The sequence below is a fragment of the Cydia pomonella genome, chromosome 17 (genome assembly GCF_033807575.1).
Source record: "Cydia pomonella isolate Wapato2018A chromosome 17, ilCydPomo1, whole genome shotgun sequence".
In the NCBI taxonomy this organism is placed as follows: Eukaryota; Metazoa; Arthropoda; class Insecta; order Lepidoptera; family Tortricidae; genus Cydia; species Cydia pomonella.
The window spans coordinates 15,505,764-15,518,681 of NC_084719.1; positions in this window are offsets into that span (position 1 = coordinate 15,505,764).

Sequence of the window (12,918 nt, forward strand, 5' to 3'; positions counted from 1 at the left end):
TTAATCTGCACAATAATAAAGTAATTAAAAAGAAATGACGTAGAAGATTATGGTGGATGTTATCTATCCATCGCAATAAATAAATAAATAAACTACTTATTATGGGACAGTATTACACAAATTGACTAAGTCCCACAGAAAGCTCAATAAGGCTTAGTGTTGTGGGTACTTAGACAACGATATACATATTATATACATATGTATAAATACTTAAATACATAGAAGACATCCATGTCTCCGGAACGAATATCCATGCTCATCACACTAATAAATGTCCTTACCAGGATTTGAACCCGGGACCGTCGGCTTCATAGGCAGGGTCACTCACTACCCACTAGGCCACACAGGTTGTCACCTAAGTCAATTTAAATTTGTGCAATAAACTCTTCAAAGCTTTGAAACCCTACTAAAAATCATTACTTGTCTCTTCCTTACTGTGCCGCTGTGTAGGTATATATTATTTATGTATATTTAGATATGTAGGTATAATTTATGTATGTATATTTAGATATTATGTAGGTATCTAATATTAATTTCTTTTATTATTGGTATATTTATTTATTTAAATTGTGAATGTACTGTATATACAGATGTCTGCGTAATGTATAATTAATTTTCCTAATCCTCTAATTAATTCGTGCACTATTTGTTATAAAAACTTTTTTTTTAAATATCCTGCTACCTTATTTCTATAGTTTTGGTCTTTATGTTTGGGGTTCCATGTTACGCTTTCTCCCCGATATAACTCTAAAAACTTTATTCTTTCGTGATGCGGCCACATACTCGTCATTTTTAATCAAAATAATACACAGCACGAACGTCCTCACTCGACCGCGTTCGAGCACGCACTGAGGGATGGGCCACGTGTAGATGCGGACAGCCATCGCTGGTCCACTGCCTTTGATGTGCGGACGAAAAACCGACACCGCGGCCATCCCATCGCCATCCCGCGCGCCATAAGCCATCCGACACCACTACCCTCTCTACACGCTGGCCCAGCTTAGTGGGCCACTATGATGGTCCATCGTGTAGAGGAGCCATGAGATCCGTAAAAAATATTAAAGGTATATAGTCTTTGATTTTACTAAGCGGTATTCGCACGCTCATACACTTGCTACAAAAAGTGAACATTTCCAAGCATAAATGGAGAAAATTATATTTAAATAAAAATATGGTAATTTATTTTAAATCCAGGTTTTTTTATTAGTATTTAGGTACCTTTAAACTACTCAGACCAGAAACAATTCTTATTTGTAAAATAAAATAAAAAACGTTTTTAAATTGCTAAAAATTGAGTAAGTAGTTCCTGTGAAAACACGTAGTTACTCAAGCGAGACAAGCTATGCCAACACACGAAGGATAATAAAATAGTAAACAATTATATGATACAAAAATATTTGAGGTATTCTCTTATATTGAGCAGCCAGGTGGAAAGTATCCGACACAAAATATAGAGGCCAATACGTCAGGGCCCCGGGGGCCCTCGCCGCATCAGTAAGACAAATAACTTAAATAAAAGGAAATATATCCTCACAAAATTGTCTTCGTATATCAACTGACAGGCGGAATCGGTGTGGAAAAACTATTTGTGACACCCCGATCATCGGGGAACACCTTGCAATAAAACCAATATCAGATCATAACCCAGTAGCCAATTTAAGTACAACCTTTAGACTCGAAGTTTTTCGAGGTGTGACGGGTTCTTGTGAAATTGGCGCTTCAAATCTCAACTCGGCTCCAGGGAGTTGACAACCAATGGCGTTGTGCCCGAACTGGCCTGCGATTGGATCCCGTCCGGTAATGAGCCGGATAAATACCTCCAGTAATGCCACCGGTACGGCCGACTGATTGCCGGGGAAAATTACATTCGCTAGGTCCCGGACGCTGCTTATTTCGGCGGTACCGCAGGGACGCCGCGTGTTTTGTGATAAATCGGTTTCGGGATCTTGTTTTGGATCGCGTTATTATTGTGCGTCTTGACCTGTTTCATTCGGCTCGGTAGGATTATGTCTTGTGTTCATTAAGCGAAAGCCGCACCGGGACCACATACAAGATATGAATGGTATTATGAGCATTAACAGGTATCTTACAATGAATCGTTCCTTCATAACCTGTAAACCTCTCTGTTTAGGTACCTGTAAATTATGTGATGGCTTTATTATTACTATTAATTATTTATTTCAGATAAATTGTATCCATATAATTGTTAGTTTGGCTTATGGCTACGTTAGTAACTTAAGTAATACATTATTTATTTATGATCTTTGATGCTATTACTAGAATTATACTTATTTGTATATTAAAAAAAAATAAGAGAATGTTATAGTTTTACCTATTGTACTCCTCTTACCCCCGAAACCTCGTCCCTTTTTTAAGTAATTATATTATGTAATATTGTATCATAATATTTGTGTGATAGCACGATCATAATTAAATATCAAAACCAAAATCAAAAACTACCCCTGGTGCCGAGTAACTTATAAAAACTAAATCAAGTTATTTGAATAAAGCTTAGAAGTTCCCTAGTTTCTCTATACCTCACCAAACTCCCTGCATTCCCAGCGACCGTAAAAAGTTAAAGATATTCCCGATCTCGAGTTGGCAACTGTCAAACAAAAAAGTCGAAGATAATTCAGCAGGTACCGACGCGTCGAACTTTGGCGTCGGCCCACCTACAACTCTGCAACTATTTATTTATTGCGCGAAACTCTATCCGGTTTTTGCGAACAGCTTCAACTCTGTTCTCAGTGAATAAAGACTCAAATCGACTGAGAAATTCATGGCGATGATGTAAATAGTGTAGGGCAAGTTTTCTCTTAGCTAACTTGGTAATAAACATATTCAGCTGAGATGCGGTTGTTAACGCGCTGATTTACTGTAAATATGCATTATTTATCGCCAGCTGTGTAACCAGTAACGAGTTGTTTTGTTTTGTTGTACTGTACGAATTTAGTGTCCTAGTTGTTTGTTAGCGTTTTTGTGCTTTCCTTTACGAGAAGACAAGTGGGTAGGTAGTGGTAACAGTATAATCACCTCACCCTGAATTATGATAAGTTTCTAAATTTTTTGGCTCATGAAGTCAATTTGAATACTACAGCGTGCACGCCCGCGTTAGTAATTTACTATAATTAGTAATAGGGTTATTGAATAGTAGTAACCGGAATAAAATATTTATTTGATGATATAAAAACAGAATACGAAGTTGACACTGGCGTCATATTTATTATTACTCAATATGTTAGTTGAAGGCAAGATATAATATTAATATAATTCTCGTCTCTATGAATATGACTGTGTGAAAATTGTTACTAATTAATGAATACGTGGCATGACCCTCATAAATCTGCGATCTATTATTATAAAGTGCTTGGCTAGTCTAGCCAAATAGCCAACGAATTATGAACTCTGCACACGAAAGTGCAATCTGGTTAGCAGCGAAGCTGTTTGCTTTCCTTATTGGCTGGAATGGTGACTTAATATTCCGGACCAACCGTGGTGTGTGGTGGATAGCACAAGTAGAGAGCGATCAGACGTGAAATGTTGATATTATAATCCGCAGACTGGCTGAGCTGAGCTATTTATTAAATTATGCCTTCAATATCCGCGTTAGTCAGTCGTGTATCATAAATTCAAAACACATTCTGACGTTTCTAACGATCCTTTACAGCGTTTCTGATCAACTAGAGAATGAAGAAAAATATATTTACTGCTGCTGTCCACATTACAATGTGCAAAACGTACAAAAAGTAACGAACAAAAAATTATAAGCTTAAGGCCGGTTTCACATATATACATGCAAATTAGTTTCAAAGAGCTAGTCAGACATTATAACTATATCAAGTAACACATAAAAACTGTCCAAATCATTCAACTCAAGGAACAAGTAATATATAGGACTGAAGGACCATAGTCCTTCAGTCCTATATATTACTTGTTCCTTTATCAGATAGACTACTGGATCAAATTTGGAGATAGAGAAAACCCGTGTGCCGTATTAAAGTTTGGATATTTATATGATAAATTGGCTTCGGGATCTCAGCATTCTGGGGACATATCGCTTCTCTTGGGCGAGAACGAGAGGCGTACCAAATTTGAGTGATTATACACAATATTTATGTATTCCTTAACTTAAGTAGAAATACTTCGCTCGGTCTGTAACACATGTGGAAGACCACATTCACAGTCCAGCTTGTACTGTAGAGGAGTATTAATTACATTTTACAGGCTAGGCCTCAGTAAGTCTTATTTTTATTTGACAAAGCCATCGGCAATTACTAATAGAGAATTAAAATGACATGATTATGGGACCATCGCGATAATCAGCTGTCAATCTGTAGTTTCGTTGATAATTTTGTAAAAATATTATGTGGAGTGCGACCGCGTTGTTTGTTATTTTTTATCATGTCAGATAGGATAGTAATTAGTCATAACTCTTAAGGGGTAAGTATTTATTCGAAAAAACAGAAATAATGTAGTTTTTATTGGTGTTTTAAATGTATTTAAATAAATATGATCTAGTTACCTACATACTATAGGTAAACCAGCAAACTACATACTTGTTTTGAACATTTTTCATTAGTGGTCATTAATGATCGAGCTAATAAAAAAGGACGGTTGACAAGGTTGGCCATTATAGGTGTAACAAAGGTCAATCAGCGTTTTTAAAATGTATCTAATATCTAAATGTTATAAAATCTGTATTGTTTATATGGTTACCTTACATAAATATCTCCCATGATATAGAAGGACCAATATTAAGACAGCCGTAAACGGCCCCTAAAATGAGTGCCACAGAGCCACGGTCGAAGAGGAATGGTGTAAAGTCTTGAAGCGATATAGACATAAGGCGAATAATCATGTGATTAGAAACTAGTTAACTGTACAATTGAAAATGAGATTCTTCATTTAAAAAAATACCATCATAATTTCATGGGCAATGCTCTGAACTGATGGGTGAAACGGGATTAGTTGAAAGACTGTAACCGATCATGTTTATATAGGTGACTATACCTTACCTTAGTTGTTCTTCACATAGTCAATTCAAACGAGATTCGACGACTAAGGTAAGGATAAGAGGCAGTTCTAAAATGAGGCAAATAAGAGTAACCGCTCATGGTATTTGACCACTTAAATTGACACGGCTAAGAAGAAAATTTGCTTGATGTGCTTGTTGACACTCTATATCTCGACACTTGCTCCACCACGACTGCTGCGCGCGCTGCGGATTTATTTATTGTCCTTTAAGGTTCCTATTTAGGTTCGCACAGTGGATCTGCCAGCAGCATGCGCTATATGAAAACAAAGAACACTACGAACTATGTGGACTTTCCATAATCTTAACTTAAATAGTTTCTGTTTTATTTAAAGCGCGACAAAAAGTGGTGCATTAAACGTAGCAAGAACCTGTTTGACGCAGTTTGAAAAAACACATACGAGAAAGAAAAAATAAAAGTATTTATGACCTTCTCATTCTACGTAGCACATAATATATGTTAGCCACATTCTTAGGTAATTTTTCCTGCTTTAAATAACATCCAATGTTGAACATAGACCACCCCTTATGACCTTCACAACACTATAGCGGCAAGATTCGTACTTTAAAATAAAAATAAATTGTTTATTTCAGACAGAATCCATAGAGTATTAATAATAATTACATAACACTTAAGCTACGAGTATGTTAGTATTGTACAGGTCAAAAAAAGTAATAAATAACAATAATAATAATTTAGTTTAAGTATCTGCCACCCCCTGGAACACCCGGCACTTGCGCATGCGTTCGAACCCAGTGTCCTAGAATGGGGCAGTCCGTTTTCTCACTTATGACCCTCAGGATGGCGTTGTGGCTCCCGAGCACCCTGCACATGAGTGATGCGATACGTTTACGAATCACCGCGCCAAACCCCTCCGTGTGCGCGTACGCAAACATTGCTGAGGCGCTGCAGTAGCGCGGGAGCCCCAACAACACCCTGAACGCATTGTTATATTGTACACGGAGGGCGTTAAAGGCTCGCTGCGTGTAATTGACCCACAGGTTGCACGTGAGATACGTCAAATATTAGATCTAGATAATATGGATAGAATATGTCAGTGTCAATATCTCGCATATCCGATGCATATCGTATCTAGACCTAATATTTGATGTATCGTAAAGTTTGAATCGGGCCGTAGTTTCGTGGCGACCTTATTCAGTGTTCTCAAGCAACCTGGGTAGGTACATATCCGATACCCGATCACCATCGAATGCGGAACTTTTTAGCTCCATTCTCCATCAAGTGCACGTTTTAGGTAGGTACTGACAATAAGTTTCAAAATTCTATGGCCAAAGTTGCCCTAAAGGCTTCACACATTGTAGTAGAAACGTATTTAGAGTAAGTGGCTTTGCTATGCTGCAGTTTAAGGCCTGCTGTCGCTTTCTGCACTACAAAGCGCCGCACGTGCTTTTTATTTATGACCCGGCCCGTTATATTGTTCTCTCATCGGCCGTTCGAGAAGATTTATCCTTGCACTACAAACTATGATTCCATTTTACTCGAAAGAGTCTTGTGGAACATTAATTAACTTAGTCTTGATTATTTTCTATTATGAAAAACGAAAAGTTATATGTTTGCACTTCATTAAAATTATAAAAAATAATTAATGTAACAATGGAGACCCCAATATGTAGGATTTTTTGGGTGTAAGTATATACATCACCAAATGGCTATGTCAATAGCAAGCCTCTTGATCATTTTTTAGCAATAAGGCCCTATCAGTATAACGGATACCTATCCCCTTCCATGTCTGCACTTGGAGTACCTAGCACCATATGCCACTGATACAAATTCTTTAGTCTTCATGCCTCTTGATCCAGAATCGCAAACGAGAAACATACAATTTTTATGTCGATGCCCTGTCTTGCATTATATTTCTTAAAGCAATGCAATCTGAATGTTTCTGAATCAAACGGTGCTTGCAGGAACCTAAATATATACAAAATTTGGTAAATAAGATATAAAAAGACTTAAATTAAGTATTTACGAATAGTGCAGTAGAAAAAGGTAATCTTCATTTCGGATAAGAGTGTTTTATGTAAGCAGAGATCGTTGCGCGATACATTTGCCTAAGCATGCCGCTCGGCACAAATCTGCTTTTGGGTGTCAGGGTTACCTCAAGTCAGTACCTCATACTAAAAGACGCTTCTTTTGCTTAACTTTGAATTACCAAACTTAAACGGCAGTAAAAAACTCATTTCTCAATGACAATGGAGTAGAAACCCCTTGAATTTATTGAAACTACATACGCTCTTCTTGATGCCGATGCCAAAACCATTTACTTGATACCCCAGTGATGGTCGATTTCGGATTGTCTTAAGTTTGTGGATGACGCTTTAGTAAAATAATTTAAAAATGGCATATATTTATGGTTATTTAAGTACTTAGTCGCAAACTAGGAGCCCGAGAGAAGATCGTTGTCAGTATATTAAGTTACCTACTCCAAGCACTTGTGAGAATTGTCTCACAACAACAAGTTGCCAAGGGGCCTGCAAACTTGGTAAACAAAGTTACCAGTTCCTGTTTATTCCAATTTCCGTGTGCAGTTTTAATTTAATTCCTTTCCTGAAATTTCAATGACACTAAAATTTCAAAGGAAGAAGAGTTTCTGTGTTCTGGAATGAAAAAGTAAATAGCTCGTTCTGAGAAAAACAAGTGTATTTTAAGAATATATTTTATAAAAATAAGTATATGTTAAGAATTTTACCAAGTTAAACAGAATTCGTGTCAATGTGTCGCAACATGTAATGCATTACTAAATTAAAATGGTTCGTGCATTTTATTTGAAAATCGACAGACACAAATCCGATGTTTTGAACACGACATCAAGCTTGTGTTGCCGAAAAATACTGGATAAAATATAGACAATCGTTCAGCATCTTGTGCTGGATGTTCGATCTGTCAGCTTGGACTTTATTATGAACATGTGTAGGAATAAATAGAGTTGCTAAGCCAGTAATATTTCATATACATAGGAAGGTAGGTAGGTTTACACAATTCCTAGTTGAATTAGGCATCTTCGGAGCTTAATGAAATATTACATTACGATACAAGTGCGAAAAGTAGGAAATTCGCAACGAGTGGTAAATTAAAACACAATTGCGATTCTTCCGACACTATGCATTAGTTTGAACAGAACATTTTATGTATAGTATATTCCATACATTATTTATCTTCCATGCTTTATCTTGGCTTTTTGTGACGTCTCATGGGAGCCTGGGATGCTTCCCAGCGAAGCAAAGCGAGTGCCATTTGACCTTTCAACCCAGAGGAGAGCGGCTTTATTAAGATTAGTCCGGTTTCCTCACGATGTATTCCTTCTCTGAAAAGCGACTGGTAAATATCAAATGATATATCGTACATTGTTCTCATTGGCACGAACCGGGGTTTGAACCCGTGACCTCTGGATTAAAAGTCATCACATACCTTACCACTAGACTATCAACGCTTACTTCAGTGAAGTGCTACTGGCAATTTAAATTTCTTCCTATTTAGGGACAGGATCTCTACTCAGCATGATGCGACGGCAAGTCATAGCGTTGGTTTTCACTGGGGTCCTTACTAATCTAACGTAAAACTAGTATAAGGTGCCGACACAGACGTCAGCGAACAGTTACATCGTCAATAATAAACAAAGTAAAAAGTATGCTTTTAAAAATACTTCTTTGTTTGGCAGCCCTAGAAGCTGCCATTCTAATGCACGTGTCTCGTGGCGGCTGATTCGGCTTTGAATACATTGCGTTGCATATTGCAGGAGCCACCACGGATCGCCCAACAAACCGCCGGAATCCAGCAAATAAGACCAATGCCCACCCGGAGCAAGCCTCTACTAGGAAGAATCTCATTCAAAGTAAGTTCAGATCAATGTCTTTCGTGGAAAAAAATGAGAATAATGTAATATCCACGAGATTTTAAGCCAATATTAAATGTTCTTTCACAACAATACATGTACAGTCAGCACAGGAATTAGCTTGGCACCTCTACATACAAATGTAGAAGCACTGTACAAGATACCGTAATTAAACATATTTTTGACATATTATAACAGAAGAATGCTAAACCTGCAGTCCCTGCAAAAGTTGCTTAAATTCTGCGCGCGTGACTTGTTCAAACAACAAAGTGTTCAACAACAACAAGCACTTCGTTGTGAGTATGTGTGTGTGGGTTCGTTGTTGTTTTGTATGATGCTGTGGTTGATTTACAGATCTAGGCGACAACAACTTATTTTCAGTACATATGACGCTAATTTACCGCCCTAGTGCGGTAACTAGCACTATACGTGCGTATGTCGAAAATTTAAAGGGCCATATGTACTATAAAACGTTGTACACAACACGTGCAAAAAGGTAATTCGCAACTCGTGTCGATTTAAAACACTCCCATCGGTTGTGAAATAAATAAATATTATAGGACATTCTTACAGAAATCAACTAAGTCCCACCGTAAGCTCAAGAAGGTTTGTGTTGTGGGTACTCACTCAGACAACGATATATATATAATATACAAATACTTAAATACATAAAAAACACCCATGACTCAGGAACAAATACCTGTGCTCATCACACAAATATATACATGCCCTTACAGGGAATCGAACCCAGGATCATCGGTTGTGTTTTAATTTACCACTCGTTGCGAATTTCCTACTTTTCGCGCTTGTATCGTAATGTAATATTTCATTAAGCTCCGAAGATGCCTAATTCAACTAGGAATTGTGTACCTACCTACCTTCCTACGTATATGAAATATGACTGGCTTAGCAACTTTATTTATTCCCTTAAAATTAATTGGGTGTCTATTTTACTCAATATTATTTACATATTTTAAACACCTTCTATGAGACCTTTAATACCAAACGTTTTAAGGGAACAAAAAAGATATCCTCGCTATCTTGGGATTTGACACAAACACACTTGGTTAGGCGAAGGACACGTTAAACCGTTCCGTAACCTTTCCCACAAGACGCTAAAAGGGCTGCTCGTCGATAAGCCCGCGTGTTTACGGGTCGCCACAGCGTTTGTAGGAGAAGAATGAGCGGAAACAAAATTAGAAGAAAGTTTCTATATATAAATAATTTTATTTTTACATGTTAAAGTGCTCTTCTTAAAACATATGTTGAATTTTAACTTCACATGACGTCAGTAAAGTGACGTAGCAAGAGAAAGAGTGAAAATGCACCACCGTGATACCGTGAACGGCCAATTCTTCTGAAACTATCAGGCGTATTTTTGATTTTAAGAGTCTCTAAACATCCAAATTCGTGCGAGCTAAATGCACGCGCGGGAAAAAGTTAACTAATGTAAATCCAATATCATTATAATCTCGGCTTGATGTCAGTGCACGTTGAATTGCCCTATAAGTCTAAAAAGATTAGTCGTCCCACTTCTGATGCCAAATCTCCTCGGTATATAAGTTTTCCGTAGAATTGTCCTATATTTGCCATTCACATTAGTAAATAATTGCCTAAATGTCGTTATATTTATTTAATGAGACTACACGCTTCAAAACCCTTTTCGCTGTTAAACATGTTGTACAGAAATATTATTTCTTTTACCGTCTTCGTCGTAGTCCATTTCGAATTGATATCGAAACAAAAGTGTATCAGACAGCAATTGATTCTTAGACATATTATTATAGTTGCTATATCGCTACAATAAATTGCCGTATACAATGAGTCTAATATAATATGAAATGGTAAAGTATTCTCTAAATAAGATGTGCCGGCCACCGCATCAGTCATCATCTATCACGTCTGTTTGCCCCGACTCTTGCTACGAGAACCATCAGCTTCCAGTTTCTACTTATTATCAAGGTCAATATAGTGGTTTTTTTTGACGAAAAATTCTATGGAAATTAGCTCGGTACAATTTAGAAGCAGTGTGTTCCAACATTGAGCGGTACAGCTGTACAATTTCAAACATATTTTTAATTTGATTTACTTTGAAAAGGATATGTATAGTTTTTTTTTTTGCCCCAAAATAATGTTTAATACTTTAACGAATGTATTACTACTACTAATTTGGCGCAATGACCCAAAATGAGTCTTGGCCTTCAACACAAGAGTCCTGTCCAATCTGAGTCCTGCGCGGACTCACGCCGGTTTTCACTGACGCAGAGCTCACGGAGCCTCCACTCTATCCACCCACCAATACTTAGGATGTCCTACAGGGCGGCGTTCAGTCGGTCGACCTAAATATGCCCTCTTTACAGCACGATCTTCACCCATTCTTTCGAGGTGGCCCAGCCAACGGAGACGATGTTCTTTGGTCTCACCTATTATATTCGGTTTGGCTATGAGTTTTCCAATTTTGTCATTTTTACGAATCCGAGTCTCTTTCGAATGGATGTTTTCATATGAATATGATAAATACTTAAAGACCTATAGACAACGTGCACAATGTTATTTTTTATATAAATATAATTAACGTAATTATACTTACTCTCTAAGCGCTATAATACCAGTTACATGATCGTGATAAAAAGTTTACTTGGCCGACGTTTATTTAACTGTTTTTTTTTTTTTAAATAGGTACCTTATTTCGATAGACAGTTGAAAGCTTTAAAAGTTTGTAATGAGATTTTTGTAGAAATAAATATAAACAGGAGCCACATTCAAACTTTGCAAATCTGATCCTGATTGATTGATTTGACACTAGCGTTACTTGCAAATAGAGAAATTTCGAATCAATTGAAATTGTAAAAACAAAGATTAGAGTTTTAAAGTACCGTTCCATGATCACTGTTTTTGATTAATTATCAACGCTTCAAAACTAATTTCGCTATTTAACCTGTCATACAGAAACACCCACGTCGTATAGCTTTGTCGGTGTTTTTAGCTTGTTTTGTTAAAGTGCGATTTGCGCACCGATATTCAAGATGCGCTTAGATTTATATCATTTTAAAATTGACGAGACTTTGGTATCACGTTAAAAAAAATAGACACTGCACCACTGCATTGACCTAAAAAAGTAAAATTTGTAAAAGGTAAAATGATACGTCTACAATGGACACACATTTCTTGACGTGAACAATGCCCAGTTTGAATCATTTTCAAGAAAAAGCGATTTAAAAACCTGTGTATCTCATGGTTTTTACAATTACCCTTATATGGGTCATGCCTGAATAAAAAGATTATTTAATTTAATTTAATCACGGCTAAAACCTAACGCTATCAAGTAATATATTTTTATGGCAAATCATTAGGCTATAAGTAAAAATTGTGGAGGTGTAGGCGATAACTCATAAAATGTTGAAAGTAATATTGTTACATGTAAATTGAACTAGTTTAAGTAGTTAAAATCATTAAAAAAAGTCACACCAAAAAGAAAAAGGGAATAATAGAATGTTAACCGGATTCCTCCGCAATAATCCGGTAGACGTTAAATAAATTAGCAATGCAATTAATTCTCATTATCGAGTAAGCCAGAACCAAGCCCCGATCCTTTTTATTTATTTAACAAACAGTCTGTGAATTGTCTCTACGTCCCTTATCCATTTATGTAATAAAAAAGTATAAGTTTGGTAGTACTTTGGAAACGTGTAGGCACTTTTCTGCTATTTCAGTTTACTAAATAACTACTTATCTGCATCCGCATAAACATCTGAAAAACGTTTACTGCTAGACAAAAAATCTTTATCTACGACCTATATTTTTATTATATACTACGTCGGTGGCAAGCAAGTATTCGGCCCGCCTGATAGTAAGTGATTACCGTAGCCTATGGACGCTTGCAACTTCAGAGGTGTCACATGCGCGTTGCTGACCCTAACACCCCCCCGCACCCTTGTTGAGCTCTATATTCATCTTCGGTTGCGCTTATGTATCATTTACTACTAAGTTTTAGTGCCTTTTTTACAATATTCATAGCCAAGGTGCATAAAACCA